Source organism: Babylonia areolata, chromosome 8 (assembly GCF_041734735.1).
Source record: "Babylonia areolata isolate BAREFJ2019XMU chromosome 8, ASM4173473v1, whole genome shotgun sequence".
NCBI lineage: Eukaryota > Metazoa > Mollusca > Gastropoda > Neogastropoda > Buccinidae > Babylonia > Babylonia areolata.
In genome coordinates this window covers 14,592,810-14,600,309 of record NC_134883.1, presented here as the reverse complement: position 1 = coordinate 14,600,309, position 7,500 = coordinate 14,592,810, and the positions used below count along the sequence as shown (strand labels likewise).

The 7,500-nt window shown below is 43.6% G+C and overlaps 1 protein-coding gene across 1 annotated transcript in view; it reads right to left on the bottom strand.

The window, feature by feature from the left end:
* LOC143284976 (metabotropic glutamate receptor 8-like) overlaps window positions 1-7,500 on the bottom strand; it is a 412,856-nt gene that overhangs the window by 299,543 nt on the left and 105,813 nt on the right. The window lies entirely within an intron of this gene.

Genomic DNA, 7,500 nt, shown 5'->3' with positions numbered 1-7,500 from the left:
AGAAGGAACGATGATTCAACAGTCATCATCATCATCACCATCATCATCACCATCATCATGGTGCTTAAATAGAGCTGAATCGTGCGCGGGAAAAAAAAAATCAAAAGCACGTCCGCTCTCGTAACTTTCATACGCACGCATGATAACGATAGCTTATTTCTCATGCGTCCTTCATTCAAATACAGTAACGCTCAAGGCACATCACGCCTGTAAAATATAACAAGAAAAAGAAAAAAACTGAACACAAAACCTAACTCTGAAACGAAAGGAAATGAAAGACAGAACTTCCAAACACATGTGCACAGAAGGGTTGGAAGGAAACATTGGACAGAAAGAGGGAAGGAAGGGAAAATATGGAAAGAGGTCACAGTGAACAGTTCCCCGTAACGCGGAGAGGAACTGTATGACAGTCAGTCGCGCCCGACTAGGCCCAGCACTCGGCTTATATCACAGATTGACATAAGTTTACATTTGGGCCAACAGCAAAGTGAGAGCTGTATTGTCAATGGTTTCTCCAGTCAATGGGAAACCATTTACAGCTTAGTCTTTTGTGAAGGACTATGACTCTCAAACTAGGAGGCAAAATTGCACTGGCTCTTAGTGCTGCAGCTGCAGCCTTGTGGGCTAGTTGGCCTTTGGGAACCATCCCAACGCCGACTGTCCTAAAACCCTCTTGGCCGAGAGAGTGGGGATGTAACTTGGGCAAGACACTCTCCACTATAATCAAATTCTAGCCCAAGTAGTCGGAACAGCAGTTTCCTCCTCTCTGCTGTTCTGATGGTCATAGTCGGACACGACTGACTATCATATATGACCACCAAAAACAGCAGAGGAGGCAACAACTGCTGTCCCAACAATCTGGGCTAGAGGGGGCTGACTCAAGAATCAGGAGGGGTGAATGAATGCAGGTGATGGTGAACAAACTCCCACACGGACTAAATATTGCCCCAAGCATCAAGTGTGTTTGCTTTTGTGAGAAACCTGATGAGCATTTCACTTTTGACAATGTGCCAGGAAACCGTACTTTCACGAAAGTATGCCGTCTATAGTCACTTGAGAACGCTCTTTTTTCTTTTTTTTTCTTTTTTTTTTACTATTTCTATTCATATTCAGTTGTGTTTTCTCTTGTTAGATCAAGTCCACTGCGATTTTTTTTTCAATTGCACTTCTATTCATTTGAAAGATTCAGCCTTTATTCCACGCTCCATCTATCGTGTTTTCCCCAACTCACTGTTCAACTACCCGCCTCCTCTCTTGATTTATATATATTTATACATATATGTACACACACACACACACACACACACACACACACACACACACATATATATATATATATATATATATATATATATATGTACACACACACACACACAAACAAATATATATATATATATATATGTATACACACACACACACACACACGCACACACACACACGCACACGCACACACACACACAAACATATATATATATATATATATATATATTCTTAAACGATAACAAAACTTAAACTGGATGTCTATAATCACTATCATGTGCAAAGGACGTCAAACAAAATGCTTCCTCCACAGTTATTGTTGCCTCCGGTGTGTGTACATATATGTATAAATATATATAAAATCAAGAGAGGAGGCGGGTAGTTGAACAGTGAGATGGGGATTCCCTTGATTCCCTCTTTATTGCCACCCACCGAGGGACGATACTTGTTCTCAAGGCCTGTCTGTCTGATTGAGCGCGTTGGGTTACACTGCTGCAGGCCAGGCATCGTGCTTAGCTTAGATGTGGTGTAGTGCTTATGGATTTGTCCGAACACAGTGACGCCTCAGCTGAGCTGATTTCTTTTCATTGAAAATAAAAAAGAAGGTATGGCAAATGGTTTTTTCTTCCTTGTAGAGAATTCAAAATGACCCCATCGCTTGTGTTCAAATTGTTGAAGGATTCACAACTTCTCCCGCTTTCTACTGCCTTTATAGGTCATATTGTTTCTCTCTCTCTCTCTCTCTCTCTCTCTCTCTCTCTCTCTGCTATGACTTTAAGTAGCATTGTGTAGTGCATGCAGTGACATATATAATGTATTGTGTAGTGTAGAACAGGGCGGGAGCTGGATGAGAAAAAAGCGCGCCAGTGCTTATCTATTATCCTTGAAAATAAAGAATTTGTCTTGTGTTCCTCTCTCTCCCTCTAACTCCTTCTCTTAGTGTTCAATGATCTCTGTCTCTGTCTGTCTGTCTGTCTTCTCCCCCGCTCTCTCTCTCTCTCCCTCTCTCTCTCTCTGTCCTTGCGTGCGTGTATGCGCGTTTCATTACACACCGAACAAAGCTTATCAGCCTCCCCTGTCAGACTAAACCAAAAAAAACTATCTGTAGAAAACAAAACAAGCAAACAAACAAAAACTACAACACAGACCGACACGGTGCAAACCACCGAATCGATGGCTTTCCATTTGCCAACGGATGGTCCTTTTGTCCGGCCAGGTCAGGAAAGAGTGCGGTGAACCCAGCCCTGTTAACAAGCCAGGCCACGGCCATCATCACAATTAACACACACAAGATAAGCCAGGCCAGGCCAGGCCAGACCAGGCCAGGCTAGGCCAGGTGAGGCCAGGCCGCGGGCAGTGTAGATGGACTCTTCGTTTCGCGCGCGCCACTGGAACATCCTCATGCTCGTTGTGCTCTGCAGTGCCCTTAGGTCACGGAAGCGGTGGGTGGCGGTGGTTCTAACTACTATACTGGTAACGAGACATGCTCTGAGAAGGAGGTGGTGTGTGTGTGTGTGGTTGGGGGGAGGGGTTTGTGGAATGTGGTGGGGGCGGGGGGTGGTGGTGATGGGGACAGATAACTGAGAAAGACCCCATGGTGACGAGAGTGTTGTCCTCTGGCTAAATTCTGTCGAAGGAATCCACTCTGAAGGTACACAAACGTAATTATATGCATGCACTCAAGGCCTGACAAAGCACGTATGGTTAATGCTGCTGGTCAGGCATCTGCTTTGCAGACGTGCTGTAACGTACATAGATTTGTCCGAACGCAGTGACGCCTCCTTGAGAAACTGAAACTGAAATTGTGTGTGTGTGTGTGTGTGTGTGTGTGTGTGTGTGTGTGTGTCTGTCTGTCTGTCTGTCTGTCTGTCTGTCTGTCTGTCTGTCTGTCTGCCTATAAATGAATAAACAATTCATTCATTCATTCTCTGTCTCTCTCTGCCTCTCTCTCTCTCTCCCTCTCTCTCTCTCTCTCTCTCTCTCTCTTCTCTCTCTCTCTCTATCCATCTTTCTCAGCTGTCTTGGTGAAAAAAGCGTAGGATAATGATCAGCCCAAATGGCTGGGTTGTCTTGAAATTACTTTACAGCAGACGTCATTATCCTAATCTTACTCAGTCGTTCCTTGAGCCCGCTTCCCTAAAAAGAGGGGGGGGGGAGATCGAAGATTTAGTCGCTGTCAGAAAAGAACATTGATCTTTCTTTTTATCACGAGTATTTACCTCATTTAGTCCCTCCTATTTCATGCCTCCTCCTCTCTCTCTCTCTCCTCTTTTCTTCTCTTTCTCCTCCTCCTCCTCCTCCTGATTAGCTTCCTGTTGTTGTAGGGTGTTGTTTGTTGTTCATGCCTCTCCTCCTCTCTCTCCTCTTTTCTCCTCCTCCTCCTCTTGCTGATTAGTTTCCCGTTGTTGTTGGGTGTTGTTTGTTGTATTTGTATCGGCATTTCTTTTTGTATCGACAGATTTCTCTGTGTGAAATTCGGGCTGCTCTCCCCAGGGAGAGCGCGTCACTATACTACAGCGCCACCCATTTTTTTGTTTGTTTTTTTTTTTATTTCCTGCGTGCAGTTTTATTTGTTTTTCCTATCGAAGTGGATTTTTCTACAGAATTTTGCCAGGAACAACCCTTTTGGTGCTGTGGGTTCTTTTACGTGCGCTAAGTGCGTGCTGCACATGGGACCTCGGTTTATCGTGTCATCCGAATGACTAGCGTCCAGACCACCACCCAAGGTCTAGTGGAGAGGGGTGTGGGGGGAGAAAATATCGGCGGCTGAGCCGTGATTCGAACCAGGGAGTTCATGTTCTGCTCGCTTCCTATGCGGACACGTTACCTTTAGGCCATCACTCCACATGTCTCTCCTAATGTTCATGCCTGTCCTCCTCTCTCTCTTCTTTTCTCCTCCTTCTCCTCCTCTTCCTTGAATAGCTGCCTGTTGTTATTGGAGTGATGGCAACAGGCAGCACACACACACACATCAGGCAACACACACACACACACACACACACACACACACAAGCAAACAAACAAGAATCCTCAACCTTGGCCAACAGCCAAAGCACAAGACAACGACCTACTACCTCCACCTCCATATCCCCACCCCCACACCTCTGACCCCCCAAAAAAGCCGGACACGTGCAACCCGCTCCTCACACTTCAAGCCGTAATGAGCAGGTGACGGGGACAGCTGGGACAGGCAAACCACGGGGTGAGTGGGAGTGAGCGGACACACTCTTCTTCTTCTTCTCAACCAGCCATTGCAGTCACTAGCTATGGTCAGAGCCTGAAGTATTCACAGGGGAAAAAAGCAAAGAAAAAAAACCCCAACTTTTCCATCCACTGCAGTCACTAGCTATGGTCAGAGCCTGAAGTATTCACAGGAGAAAAAAAAAGCACACAAAAAACACAAAAAAAACAACAACAAAAAAACCCACTTATCCAGCCACTGCAGTCACTAGCTATGGTCACAACCTGAAGTATTCACAGGGGGAAAAAAGACCAGTTATCCAGCCACTGCAGTCATGAGCTATGGTCAGAACCTGAAGCATTCACAGGGAAATAAAACACACACAAAAAAAAACACACTTATCCAGCCACTGCAGTCACTAGCTATGGTCATGATTCAAGTATTCACAGGAAAAAAAAAACCCAAGAACAGATTATGTGAATGTGTAAGTATGCGAGTATGTAAATAATATATGTATGTGTGTATTCCTGTGCACTTATGTGTCTGCAGTAATAATGTTTAACATGACTGTGTAATGGGTGTTTTATATAGTCACGTATGGAAAACTAGAGGAAGTGTGTTCATACATAAGATACTCCATATGGTGTTGTTTTGTTGTTGTTGTTGTTGTCGGTTTTTTTGTTGTTGTTTTTTAGTTTTGTTTTGTTTTGTTTTGTTTTTTGTTTTGCTTTGTTTTGTTTTCAGAAAGCAATGTATGGGTTGTGTTCTTTTCATATTACTTTAGCTATGCAAAGTGTCCATAACTCTGTGCTGATGCTAGGTAAATGTCTGTTATATGGTATAAAACTGCACTATTACACATGATGAAAATGTGTCCACCTTGACCAAATTGATTTTAAAAAAGAAAAGAAAAAAAACACTTGAAAAAAAAAACAAAAAAAAAAACAACACTTATCCAGCCACTGCAGTCACTAGCTATGGTGAGAGCCTGAAGTATTCACAGGAGAAAAAAAAGGGAGAGAAAAAAAAACCAAACAAACACACAATGAGGCCCCAGAGACCTTTGGTGCAAGCTATAAAACAAACAGGAATAAGCCACTGCGTCGCACTGCGGCTTTACTATGCCTTAACATCTGAACTTGCCATCTTTGTCTGTTCAGAACTACGTGTAACTATGCCTATAAATTGCATCCTCGCCTTCTGGAAAATTTATGCGCTCGGAATTTTCTCTTGTTTATTGCTCTCTTTATTTCTCTGCCATTTTCTTTTCTTTTCCTTCACTGTGGTCTCTCTTTTTCATTCTCCTTTCTTTTTTTCGAAGAAGCCTTGACACTATTTTACGTGTTTGTTTTTTTCTCCGCAGTCTGTGATGATGTACTGTCTGTACTGTTTTGCCCTGGCGATTAGGTATTGAGATTGAAAACACTGGGACGGGCACTAGCTGTCCATTCTGCAGTGTTATTCGCCTATATGGTTATGCCTGTGTTCGCTTGGCTTGAAGTATTGTTGTTGTTGTTGTTTTCCTGCTGTACGATTTTTTTCCCAGTCTGGGGATGATGAATTAACCGGAATGGCTGGCGTCCTCAGCACCGCCTAGTTCTATTTGCTCTAAGGAGCGAAATGGTTTGGATGATGTGTCATGTAGGTTTTTCTTAACCCTTTCACCGCCAGTCAGTTTAGAGTACAAAATTCCCTCGTGGCATAAACACAGAAAAGACAGTGGCTAAGAATAGCTAGTGATTCCCCCTGCGATGAATAGAAAATATGGCCTATCCTGCCACCGAACATTAAGAGCAGTAGGTTCATGGATAACAGACCAATGAATGGTCACCTTTCAGTGACATGGGTCCTCTACCACGCACGTGCATAAATGCGAGCTTGGCGGTGAAAGGGTTAATGGTTATTTTTTGTGTGTGTGAGTTTTGTGCTGACGTGGTTGGTCAGTCCTGATGTGGACCTTTGTGGTCGGCTGGACAATAAACAACAACTATAATAATAATAATATTATATATTGTACTTATATGGTGCAAACTCCCCATATGGTGGGCTCTAAGCGCCTCGCATGAGATAATACATATACAATAGTGTATACCACACACGAGCACGCGAGGACAAAGAAGTGGAAAAAAAACAAATCCATATACATCAATACAATTCTACAAATTGCAGATAAATGAATGATCGCAGGAAAAAAGGAACAAAAAGCACCACCATCCTCATCCCCAACCCCGCCGCCACCACCCGCCCCCCCCCTCCCACACACACACACAGCAAACACCTACCCACAACACACACAAACCACAGGAATACACTAATGGATGGGGGGGTGGGGGGACAGGAGGAGTGCAGATGGTGGGGGGAGACATACGAGGGACTATTCTTCGTCACACTGAAAGGCTATTTTGAACAGGTGGGTTTTAAGTTTTCCTTTGAAAGAGGACAGAGTTGATGAGTGCTTGCCTGAGTTCCAGAGGAAGAGAATTCCAGACAGAAGGAGCTTGATACTGAAAAGCCCTTTGACCCAAAATGTCTTTGAAGAGACTTTGGGAACTCGAAGGAGCTTTCCTCCAGAAGACCTGAGAGAACGGAGTGTAATAAATAGATAATAAATAACCACGCCTCTTAACATCTGCGTTTGTCAACTATGTTTTCACAACTACACTTAACAAGGTCTGTCAACGGCTGCACTTAACAACCATGCCTTTAACATCCACACTAAACAACTACGCTTCTTAACCTCTGCACTTAAAACCTATGCTTCGTGACATCTGCACTTAAAATCTACGCCTTTGAACATCTGGACATAAAAATCATTGCACTTTTAGACTGCGCTCAACGGTTAAGGTTCTTAACCAATGCATTAAACAACTGCATATAAAAATTACGCCTCTAAACAACTGCACACGGAAAGTTTCTGAAGACGGCAGCACTCAGCAAGAGACAAACAAACCGTGTGTATCGTAATTGTAAGCAGAACAGTTCAATCAACAGCAACAAAAAACAGTTCACACAGAGAAACGATGGGAATCAGAAACACCATTAATATAGGCCATCGATGG